Consider the following 11776-nt stretch of genomic DNA (forward strand, 5'->3'; position numbering starts at 1 on the left):
GCTGGGAACAGAGGCAGAAGAGAGCTGAGGTGTTGAATTCGATATGAGGAGCCACTGAGAAGGGGATAAATGGAAGAATTTAGTGGATGAACATAAGACAGGCAGCAGCCGTCTGTATGAGCTGTAGAGGCTACTGTCTGTCGGGAACCCTGCCAGGGAGGAGTTGTGGTAGTACAGACAAGCTACGACTAGAATTTAGACAGCAAGACAAGAAGATTGTTGTGGAGGATGTGGTTGTGGTTGTATTGTGCAAGACTTTGCCCTTAGATGCTAGTCTGGACAGAAGATGATGTGTTATTGTCAGTGAAACCCATCAGTTCTTATTTCCTTTGAAAAGAAGAAAAAAAGTGTTGAGATTGATATGCAGACACCCATACAGCAGATGTCAGCTCGGCAAACCAAGGATCCTAGCCTTAATATGAGTGTTGATAGGAGAAAAGAGGAGTTTAGTGTTGTCAGCATTAACAACAGTACAAAAACCTGCGGGTTGTGATAGCAGAGTGGAGGAGAAGAGTTGCAGCAGTGGCACTGCAGCCTGGAGGATGGACGTTACTGCTGAGACCCTGGTGAGGGCAAAAATGTGTGTCAGTTAAGAGACGAATCACTTGAGGTTTTTTGGTGAACAAACAGGGCAAGGAACATTTGTGGTTGATAGGGTTCAAAGAAAAAGCACTCTGTACAGAGGTTATCTCTGCAAGCCAGACCTCTCACACAGTGGACAGATGTCTATTGATTGTTTTCAGATGACATTCTCTTCAGACCTCAATAAGCCTGACCAGGAGATCTGGCAGTGAAATAATGCAGTAGAAAAGGATCAATCAGTTAATCAATTTATCTATAACCAACATACAGATGAAAATTTCTGACTTGACATCATTATTCCTTAAAAAAGTCAGCAACACTTGTGCCTTTTTGCAGCATTTTAGCATATCTAGGTTTCACACTCACGCACGCACACACACACACACACACACACACACACACACACACAGTCATGTTTCCATCACTTTGGGGGACGTTACATAGACTTACATTAATTTCCTGGAGGTTTAACCACTGCATAACCATAACAATAGACATTACTTGCCTGATCCTAATCCTAACCTCAGCCTAACCTTAAAGTCTTCACCCTGATATTTAATGATTTATGTTGTGAGAACTTGTGTTCTGTCCTGATAAGTAGGGCGAGTCCCAATGTCACTGTAAACAGATTTTTGTCCCCACAAGTACAGGAATACATGTCCACACACAAACACACACACACACCACATACTCAAAGGGACAAGGACATCATAGGGCAGGGGTCGGAAGAGCCATGAAAGCCTAATATTTTGAAATTTATTTCTGTGAGAGCCATATAATATTTATCAACAGTGAATACAAATTAATGCGTGATTTTTTTTAAATAAGACCAAGGTTTTTAAAGTATAACGTGTCTCTATATTAAATGCTTCTTATCATTAATGCTTCTGGTGCTGCATAGTTTTGCTGATGGCCTTGTAGTCTGGTTGATATGTGGTGAGGTTAAGCTTCATGCAGGCGTTGAGGCTTCCGTCCGTTAAACACGATCGTAGGTTAGTGTTTATGTTTTTCAGATGTGAGAACGTCTGCTCACGTAGAGCCAAACATGGTCAATACGGCAATACTCACATGCTGCATTGTGTGGTATGTGGCAGGGAGCGCGTTCCAAGTTTTGACAATCATCTGGTCTTTGGGTTGAAGTTTTTTCATTTCTGTCCACTTGTGTTTACTTTCTCAGCTCTGCGTGCTGTCGTGCAAGTTTTTCCAAATCTTCATTCAGTGACTTGAACTTACTGACCCACATGTCTGAAGCCTTCAGGTCAGAAACTACCTCAAAGTCTCTGATGGAGACATCAGGGATGTATCTCAAGTCGGCTTTGTCCACTGCACACTCGTGTGGATGAGTGATGAACTTAAAAAGACGAGTGCGCTCACGAAATTCTCCAAAACGTGCTTTGAATGATGGCAGGAGATTAGTTGTGAAGCCAGCTAGCTGCTGGAGATCAAAATGTTGAACAGGGTGACTTGCCATGCATGCATCTTTAAATTCTCTCAGTCTTTCAAATTGTAGAATTTTTTTTCTTGCTGTCCCCTGCTGGATATTTCGGTGCAAATGAAGCGTGGCGTGTATCGATGTGCTGCTTTATATTTGACCATTTCATCGATGAAATTCTATCATTACATATTAGACACATTGCAGAATCTGCTCTCTCCATAAAGGCAAATTCCTCTGTCCGTTTGTCCTGAAATGTAGTGTACTCCCCATCTTTTTTTTCTTTAAGCCATCTTCTTCGTCAAAAGGGTTTGATGTACATAAACTAGCTAGCTGACTCCTTGATTAAAAGGAGGTAACTTTACTTCTTGACCTTACAACGACCCGTGTCGTAGGCTACTGATGTCGAGCCCCCTGTACAGCCCTGTGATTGACAGGCTCCAGCCACCTGCAACCCTGAACGGGATAAGTGGTAGAAGATGGATGTTTTATTTTTAAACAACAGTAGAATTATTCATTACTTGAAAAGCCGGCTAAAATTTGTCTGCGAGGCAGATACGGTCATCAAAAGAGTCACATCTGGCTCGCGAGCCTCAGGTTAGGACCTCTCTCATAGGGCATTCAGGTGTACTTTGTCACCCTAAAATCTATACTGCTTTGTATGGTAAAGCATGTAGGCACTGATGGGAAGTTCCAAGTGCGTTCCAGTGCACCCTGTAAATTCAGATGCTTGAATTACCACAGAGGTTTTTCTAAAATGAGAAATTTCCTTTCATTGTTTTTTGTCAGGGTTAGACAGACTGGCTTGGACCCACAGAACAGACCAGAGACGAGTAGGCATGGAGGGAGGTTTATTCAGTCCAAGGTCAATACACAAAAAGGCAGCCAGCACAGGCAAAGGCACAAAAACACTAAGAAGAATGGTAATCCAAAAAACAGACGGGAAAACAAAAACACAAGGAAGAGAAATTGGACTGAACACAAACACAAAGAAAGATTGTCTGAAAGCTATTCACTGGGACACAGACGACCTGACAAAAACAATGGGAAGGGCAGGTCTATAAATACACAGGGAAGGGCTAACGAGACACAGGTGAAAACAATAGACAATCAAATGAAAGTAAAAACACCAACAACAAACACAAACAGGAAATGAAGTAATCCTAAAAAATAAAACAGGAAGTCAGACAGTGAGAGAGCTGACATTTTTGTTGAAAACAAAACTTTTTGTTCTTTCTCTTGAGCATTTTTAATAATTCAGTTTTAACATAACAACTTCCCATTCATTTCTTCATAGGCAAATATTGCAAGTTCTATTAAAAATCTTAAATCTCATCATCTCAAGGTCCTCACTTACCTTTCTAATCATTTTCAAGTTGTTTTACTACAGTATATTTTAAGAATTAGATTATCATTTCCGGTGTCTGTTTTGGCAGGTGGATTTTTTCATCTACTACTACTCTGAGTCAAAAAGTTAGTTTTTAAATTTTTTTTTAATTTTATTTCAGTAACTACAGACTTCTATATGTTTTTTGGAGGTCTGATATGTTGTTTTTTATGGACCCACCAAAAACTTGATGCCACATTCACAATTTCTCTGCATGTCAAAAGTACTCTGCTGTTACATGCTCCGTTTTATGTTATTTCTGCCTGTTCTGTAGCTTTAACAAAGTTGAGCTGTCTATTCTGTCATTGCTTATATCTTTGACAGGGACTTCATGAGCTCACCTTGTCTCACATCGTCAGTAACAGAGGAGGAACCTGCTTCTTCTCCGCTCTCAGTGGCTGTTTCTGAAACAGACAGCCATGTGTTTTGTGATGTTAAGCTTTGCTAGGTATAATGTTGATAACATTTTAGCTGTGATGTAGACTATTTATGAAACTGATTATGTTATGTTATGCAATGGAAATATTCTCCAAGCTATATTCTTGGCTGACTGCCTTTAATCTAAACAACTACTGAAATTAGCTCAAATCATCGTTAAGCTCTGTCGCTAACCTTTCTTTTGAAAGAAATTTGTCAAGAGCCATTTTTTCTCACTTTGCTTTCTTCGTCTGTCCTTTCTATTTTTTCTTTTTTGACAACCTGATTTTCAAACTAACTATTTCAAAAGGAAAAACTGAAAGACAAACTTTTCATTCCAGGCTTTTCGAGACCCAGCCACCACATAGGGAGGAAAGTACTAAACTGCAAATTAGCTGTGTGAGACAAGTTATCAGTGGGGGAAACTGCAGCTGGTGTTATCTTACAGTTTATGTTAATTATTCTGTCTGGGTTTTTTTCCTGTACAACAGTTCACTCAGTTGATGACAATGAGCATCTTTAACTGGAGTCCAGAGTATGTTCACAGCCCACAGATGTCGTTGTCTCACCTGGATGCTAGCGTTTCCACAATATGCACTCCAAGGTGTGGAAGCAAATCAAACGGCATTTAACTTGGGACAATTAGATTTTATTTGCACTTTCATGGGATCTCAGTTTATTTTCTATGTGCCAAAGACAAGCACAATGAAACAATTTTAGGAACCAAAGAATAACTAGTTTAAAGGAACTTTCAGAGTAAGAAAATCAACTGAACAAACCTAAAAACTTTTAACAACGACAAAACTGAACAGTACCCTGCAAATATATTTCCTCCTTTACGAAGAGTGTTTTTCTAAACCAGCTGAGAAGGCTTTGGATTCCACTCTTCATGTCAACCTCACCCCATCCGACTAGTCAGGCCATCCTGTGTAGTCATATTGATAGCTTCATCATGGGGATTTAGAAGAAAGAAACTGAAGGTTTAGCAGGAGGTGTCATAAGATATGGTGGAGCTGTTTAAGCAGCAGACTCTGGCTGCTCATCAGGTACAGTCTGGATGACTATCAAAATCATCTGAGACAGCTGTGGTGGCAGGGTTAGGGTTAGTTCATCAGCAGATGTAACAGGAGATGGCAGAACTGGAACCACAGCCTCAATCATAGTCTGATTCTAGGCTGAGGCATAGAGGGAGGCTCCAGTGTTTCATTCAAGCCAACCCTGGCACAGAGCCTTGAGCGTCAGAGATGTAGATGAAGGAGACAATACAGAAGAGCTTGTTTCTCACACTGATTCTTCATTTTTGCCTCCATACCAGGCTCCTCATTCTCCTGGGTGTCAATGACCTCTGCATCATCCACTACTTCAGGCTTGTGTATATCAACCTGAGGATGAAACAGCACATGGACCTCCCTCACTGCAGCATTAGCAATGGTGCTCATCAGACCTCCATCACCATTTCTTGTGGCCTGAGCAGTTTGGATGTGGGAAATGGGGGCTTACTCCATTGCTCTGCCAGGCTCCCCAATTTAATAACACCAGCTGCTTCATTAATCCACTTTTTGCAGGGTGGTGTAGTAGAGTCGACCCAGTTTCTTTATAATAACCATTTCTGTTACCATACAGACTTGAAAATATATGCAGGCCATGTTTTAGTACTTTAACATAATCATGTAGATCTCCTCAAGTACCTGTTTGGGCTACTTTTTCTCGAATACAATATTATAAAATTCCCAGTTCTCCACAAAAGTTGTAATAAAGACACTTCAGTAGCACCACTTAGATGATTTGTCGTTTTTACGCACAATCAGGCATCTTTCTATCTGTCGGTGTATAAGTTTACATCTGCTTTCAGATCCAAGATTCTTGCACCAATTCAATGTTCAAGTAATCAGGGTTTTTGAGTACTACAAAATATATTTTTGAATTTATGTGTGCTGACATTTACTTTTAAATATAGTTTTACCACAGCCTAATTCAGATATTCAGAGTTTGTTGGCAAACAGGTGATGCGTTTGAGTAATCTCAACGTTAGAATGAAATTATGACCAAAATAAAATGTTAATTATCATCAAACTAAAGAAGCTCACTGATCATTTTCTAACTGAAAATGGTCACTCTAAATAAAGGGTACTTTACATGAAGACAGCTGTAACTTCATCTTTCTGCTTGCAGCATCAGTTAAATTAGGCTGGAAATACTTTAAGTAAGTAATTGTATAAGTAAGAAGACTCAACCTTATTCTTTTACAACTGATCCACTCTGCGATCAATTTCAAGTTGTTTTAGTGCAGCATTTTTTAAAATTAATAAATGAAATTCCAGGGGTGATGCATGGCAGAGTGGGTTAATGCGCTCAACTCATGTACAGAAGGTTGAAGTCACTTCATGACAGTGACCTGGATTTGAGTCTGGTCTGTGGTCCTTTGCTGCATAACTTCTCCTCTCTTTCACAGTGGATATTTTTTTTTCATCAAGCAGTCCATTTAGCTGGTAAGTAAAAATAATTTATTTTGTTAATGAAGAGGGAGTAAATAACCTGCGATCATCTGAATGGCTGGATGAAGTCAAGAGTGGTCTTACTACCTCTGATGGTGTGGAAAAAAAGACAAAGACAAAAGTGAAAGTTGTTTATAAGTGAAGTTAGAGGAGGATATGACATGGGAGTAGATGCGAGTGGCTTGTTAGAAGAAGGAACTGCAGTACAGTAAAGTAGGACAGAATGTATGGATGGAGAGAAGAGAAACTGAATAGACAGAGGCTACTTCTACAGAAAATATGTTAGTTGCTTTTGCTGACTTTTCAGCTGAGGCAGGTGCCAAACAAAGAAAAAATTAAAAGTGCAAGGCAAATTTTAGCTAGGCAGCCTTTTGCTACTTTCTGTGTGCAGCAGGGAGGCGTTTTCAATTAATTTTGCAAGGTTTTCAGACAAGCTGTAGGAGGAAATTATGACAGTGAAGGTCAAAGGAAAAACAGAGGACAGCTGCTGAAGGAGTGGTGCAGTCTATGGAGTTAGAGAGGAATACTGCTGACTGCAGATTGTGCTAATCAGTGATAGTGTGAAGTGAAACAGTGAAACCAGATTAAAAGGGTTGGTGAGGACGGGACTGAAGAGGACAAATACTGATGGAAAATGAAAGAATTCAACTTCTTTGCAGGGATGCTGAGGTCTGTGAAGATGTTCCGCATTTGGGAGAAGCCACTAAGTGGGTCTGGGATGATTGCTGTATGGAGAAGAAGGGTGTATATGGACTCAGAAAATCCCTTTGCAGTGGTGAAAACCTTGTCAGACATGAAGACAACTTCTCATTTATAACAGAACAGTGCAAACAAAGACCAATCCACTGCAGGCTCTAGAAATAAAACCTGCCACATTAAAGGTTTCTGATAGTCATTCATCCAGAACAACTCATAAGAAATGGATATTTTAATAAAAAGCGTAATCCTTAAATCACTGTATACAATAAAACATGAATTAGACTTCATTTTCAGTTTTACATAACTCACATAGCAAAGACAGTCTTAGTAAACTTGTTGGTAATGCTGAAGATAATGTACTGTACCTGAAGGCAAGACACACAGCACACACAGAGCCCTTGGACTTCTGGTTAAACCATTGCACTGCAACTTAACTGCACTATTTATCCTGAAGTAAGACCATGGCACAAATGTAGTGAATTGAACAACGGACTCCAGCTTCTTTAAAATCTAACTTTTTTCTACAGTATAATAAAGAAAGAGGAGGAATGAGAAAAGAGAGGAGAAATATTGGATGGAGGAGAGACTGAGGCATTGTGCTGCATAGAGACAGCAGCAAGTGTTTCTCTGTTGTCTGAGGTGATCAATGTCTGTGAGGCAGCAGAGAAAGAAAGAAATGAGAGATATGAGCTCTGGTGTCTGAGCAGCTGACTGACAGCTCCAGCATCCTGTCTCTACAACGGCCTGAGTGTGAGCTGACCTAAACGGTTGAATAAGGGAAAAAGACTACGTTCTTAGGGACAGATGGCCCCATCCTCTGCAAAAGCATGCAGGGAGGCGGGTGTGGGGGGGTAGATGAGGATACTGTGAAGGGAGGAGTAATAAAAACAAATAGGCAGGCTGCCGTGGATTTACTTTGTCCTTCCCAAGCAGACTCCTGTAGATAAGCCCCCTTGTTTTTTGTGCAGCTGTCTGTGCAAAGAGGGATGAGTTACACAGGGTTGCAACACTAGAGTATAACCACAGGAGAAAAGCTGAGGCCACGCAATATTAATGCTGATTATAATAATAACAGCAGTGTTTAGCACAGTGGGGGAGGCGGTGTTACTCTTTATAAACTGGATGTGAAACAAGCCCACAGCCAGGCACCTGTCAACTGAGGGTGACAGCACGGTAACAGCTTACTCCCACTAGGAAACATAGCAAGTCCAGACAGCACACAGTAGTTTTAAGGCAAGATCATTTTATTTATATAACACATTCAACCGCATTACTTTCAAGAGCAGCAACAAGTGGCATGACAATGTAATAACTAAAATAAAAGAACAAACACATAATGAAACATCCACCTACATGCCAAAAGACACTGACAAACTGCAAATCCATCCCACACACACACGTGCACACACACACACGCATGCTAACAAAGATCAGCTTTGACTGTGGCCAACATTTAACAGAAGACTTCAAGTGGATGTCTAAAATCATACATTGAGAGGGACTATATTTGATGTAAATTGTATGTAAACTTCTTTCAAAGTAAAATACGTGGATGACCAAGCTACCACATGTTGCCCTCTGAAAGAACAGTTCCAACTTTTTATTGGGAAAACTGAGTGAGGGCAGCAATGTGAAATGTTAATGCAGACCTGTACTAGAGGTGAGCTGCTGTGGCTTCATAAAGTTCCAGTACGCCTGTTAACTTGTCAGACAATGAGACAGACAAATAAAAAACAAGTGACGATGTTTTCACTGACGTGTATTTTCAACAGGTTGCTGTGCTCTTTAAAAACTTTAGGCTCATTACCAGCTTCTCAACATTGTTAGCAAACTGCAAATTATGAGCCAGTTTTACTAGTTTTTGTCACGTAGTGCCTCTAGTCAGCAGATGTCACTAATTTAATGACATGGAAAAATGTCTCTTCTCTGTTAGCCAACAAGTCCTCAGAATGAAATGATAAAATACACTGCTTGTCCATGCCCTCTAGAACAACATACTTCATCTGTTTGTTTTAGTAATAGAGTAATAAGCAAAACGAGCATGACTATGATCTAACTTGGTTGAGAAAGAAATGCATGAAGCAGCTTCTCAGAGTGAGCCTGATATAAATCCAATAAATTGCAATGTTTATCAAGTGCTAAAAAGATGTCCTGGCAAGTATTGACACAGTGTACCAGTTTGCTTAAAGCATCATCAGAGGAGCAGAAAATGCCTATGAATCACCCTCAGAATGTGCTACATTTTATTAGAATGTTGCCAAGTTGGAGCATATACAAATTAAATACCAAAGGTATAAGAACTGACCGTTGTAGAATCCCTGAAAGAATCTTGCTTTCAGCAAATTTAAAACCAACAACTAATACAGAGCATCACATCATTAAGGAGGAAAACCAGCTAGGAATCAGGATCCGTGAGACCAGCTGAATGTTGGAATCTCTTGAGTGAACAGTAATGAAGGCAACGCTGACATTAAGACAAATTTAAATTTTGAATCACTGTAATTCAATTTTTTAAGCTATTGTAATAATTTGTTGAAAGCTCCTGTCAGTAAGGAGCAGGTGGTAATGTTCAATATTACATGTGAGAAACACAGGGAGACATATCTGTCTTTGCAGCCTTTCAAAGGGGCAATGCTCAAAAACATGGATAAGATAAGAAAAGATAGGTTGAGTAAAAATATGCAAAGTTAGAAGATATTTACACTTTTTTTGAAAAGAAACTATACAAAAAACAATATTACATAATGTTTACAATATTTCATGATTTTTCAAAATTATTAGCAGTAAAAAGTTACTGTATTGCACTAGGAGATGGGGGATTATTGCCCAGTGATTTACTGAGATTCACTTTGTTGTGGAGTGCATGGGGTCTGCTGAGAGCAGTGCTGGTTGTACAGTCTCACAGCAGCAGAGAGGAAGGACCTGCAGTGACGCTTCTTCACACACTTGGGGTGAAGCAGCCTGCCACTGAAGGAGCTGCCCAGTGCTGTCAGAGTCTCATGTAGGGGGTGAGAGTCGTTCTCCATCACAGAGGATAGCTTGGCTGTCATCCTTCTCTTCCCCACCACCTACACTGGGTCAAGTCAATTCAATTCAGTTTTGTTTAAAGTGCTACTTCATTACAGAGTTAACTCCACGCTTTACAGGTGTGTAAACAACACATTCAAAAAAAAAGAGAAGAGAATCAGAGAAAAACAGGTCCCAGGGCAAAACCCCACACTGAGTAAGCATTTGGCGACAGTGGCGAGGAAAAACTTCCTTTTAACAGGCAGAAACCTCGAGCAGAACCAGACTCAGCGTAGACGGCCTTCTGCTGTGAGGTGCCGATGGTGCCAGGACTGTTCCCTACGGGCCCCCCGTGCTGCAAACCATCATGTCAAATGCACAGTTCCGTGCCCTCACATACTGTAGGCGGTTGGTGAGGTGGTTCAGTAGCCATATTGTAAGGTGCTGGTCCACCCCTGAGTGCTCCAACTTGTCCCTCTGCAGCGCAGGGCATATGGTGTTGAAAGCACTGGAGAAATCAAAAAACATTTCACAGCTCAAACAGCTCGCGGTGAAGATGTACTCCACTATCCCTCATAGCCCATAGCTCCTCATAGTCGGTGCAGGACTTGAAAGCCTGGAGCTGATGTCATCTGGACCTGCAGCTTTCCTCACCTTTAAGAAGGAGCTGCTGTAACAGGCAGCCACACGGCACCATCTTTCAATTCAGTTCAATTCAGTTTGTTTACATAGCGCCAGCTCACAACAAAAGTTATCTCATGACACTTTCCAATTAGAGCAGGACTAGACCAAACTTTTTAATTAATCTTTGTAATTCAGAGAACCCAACATTCCCTCATGAGCAAGCGCTTGGCAACATGATGATAAAGAGGGCAAAAGGTAACACAGACACATCAAAATCACAACAATTGCACATATCACACTATATCCTCTGAATTCACTTTTCAGCCAGGAAGATGTTAATTTTGGTTTATATTTAGTAAAGAATTCTTCCACCTGCTATCTTTAAATCACCCAGACAGAAGCTTGTATTCTCCATTTAAATCAGAAGAGATTAGCAAGTCTGAGCATGCTTTCATTGTGAGTTGCCTGAAAAGAGAGAGTCACAGGTTGGTCAATAATCTTCAAACCAATTTGGATTTGATTATATAGTCTGGTGTTATGTTTCACAGGTAGGCTCCAGAGCTGGGCATTACTGCAATACACCATGAAACCCTAGAGCACTGATTTAAAACAGAAAAATAATTTGGCTACTGGCTCCAAAAGATTTTAGTATGCAAAGAAGATATATATGCTGTTGTATCTTCTTACAAATAAATTCTGTATGGGAAGTCCATTATAGGGTGGCATCTATCATACCACTCAGGTATTTGCACGAAGAAACTTGTTGATTTTTTGCAGACATTCAAGGACAGCTGTATTATGCCGGTTGTGGCAGGTTGTTTATCTATGATTATTTCTTGCATGCATTGACAGTACAGGTTAACCACTCATTTCATAATGTGTACATTTCCTGCAGCTTCAAAGGAGATGAAGTATGGGAGGCCTTGGTATTTGATTTGTTAGCATGGAGAGTAGAATTAGAACAACAAAACAAAGTTGAAAAGCAAAAGTGACGTATCCCTACTGCTAGTGTCAGCCTCAGTGTCTCATCTTCCCCACATTTATAAAATTCTTAAAACCACTTCATTTACACTCGAAAAAAGGGGTTATTTTCAAAGAACTCCGAGATTTCTTCTGATGTTTTATGAAATAGAG

Source organism: Scatophagus argus, chromosome 14 (genome assembly GCF_020382885.2).
Source record: "Scatophagus argus isolate fScaArg1 chromosome 14, fScaArg1.pri, whole genome shotgun sequence".
Classification (NCBI taxonomy): Eukaryota; Metazoa; Chordata; class Actinopteri; family Scatophagidae; genus Scatophagus; species Scatophagus argus.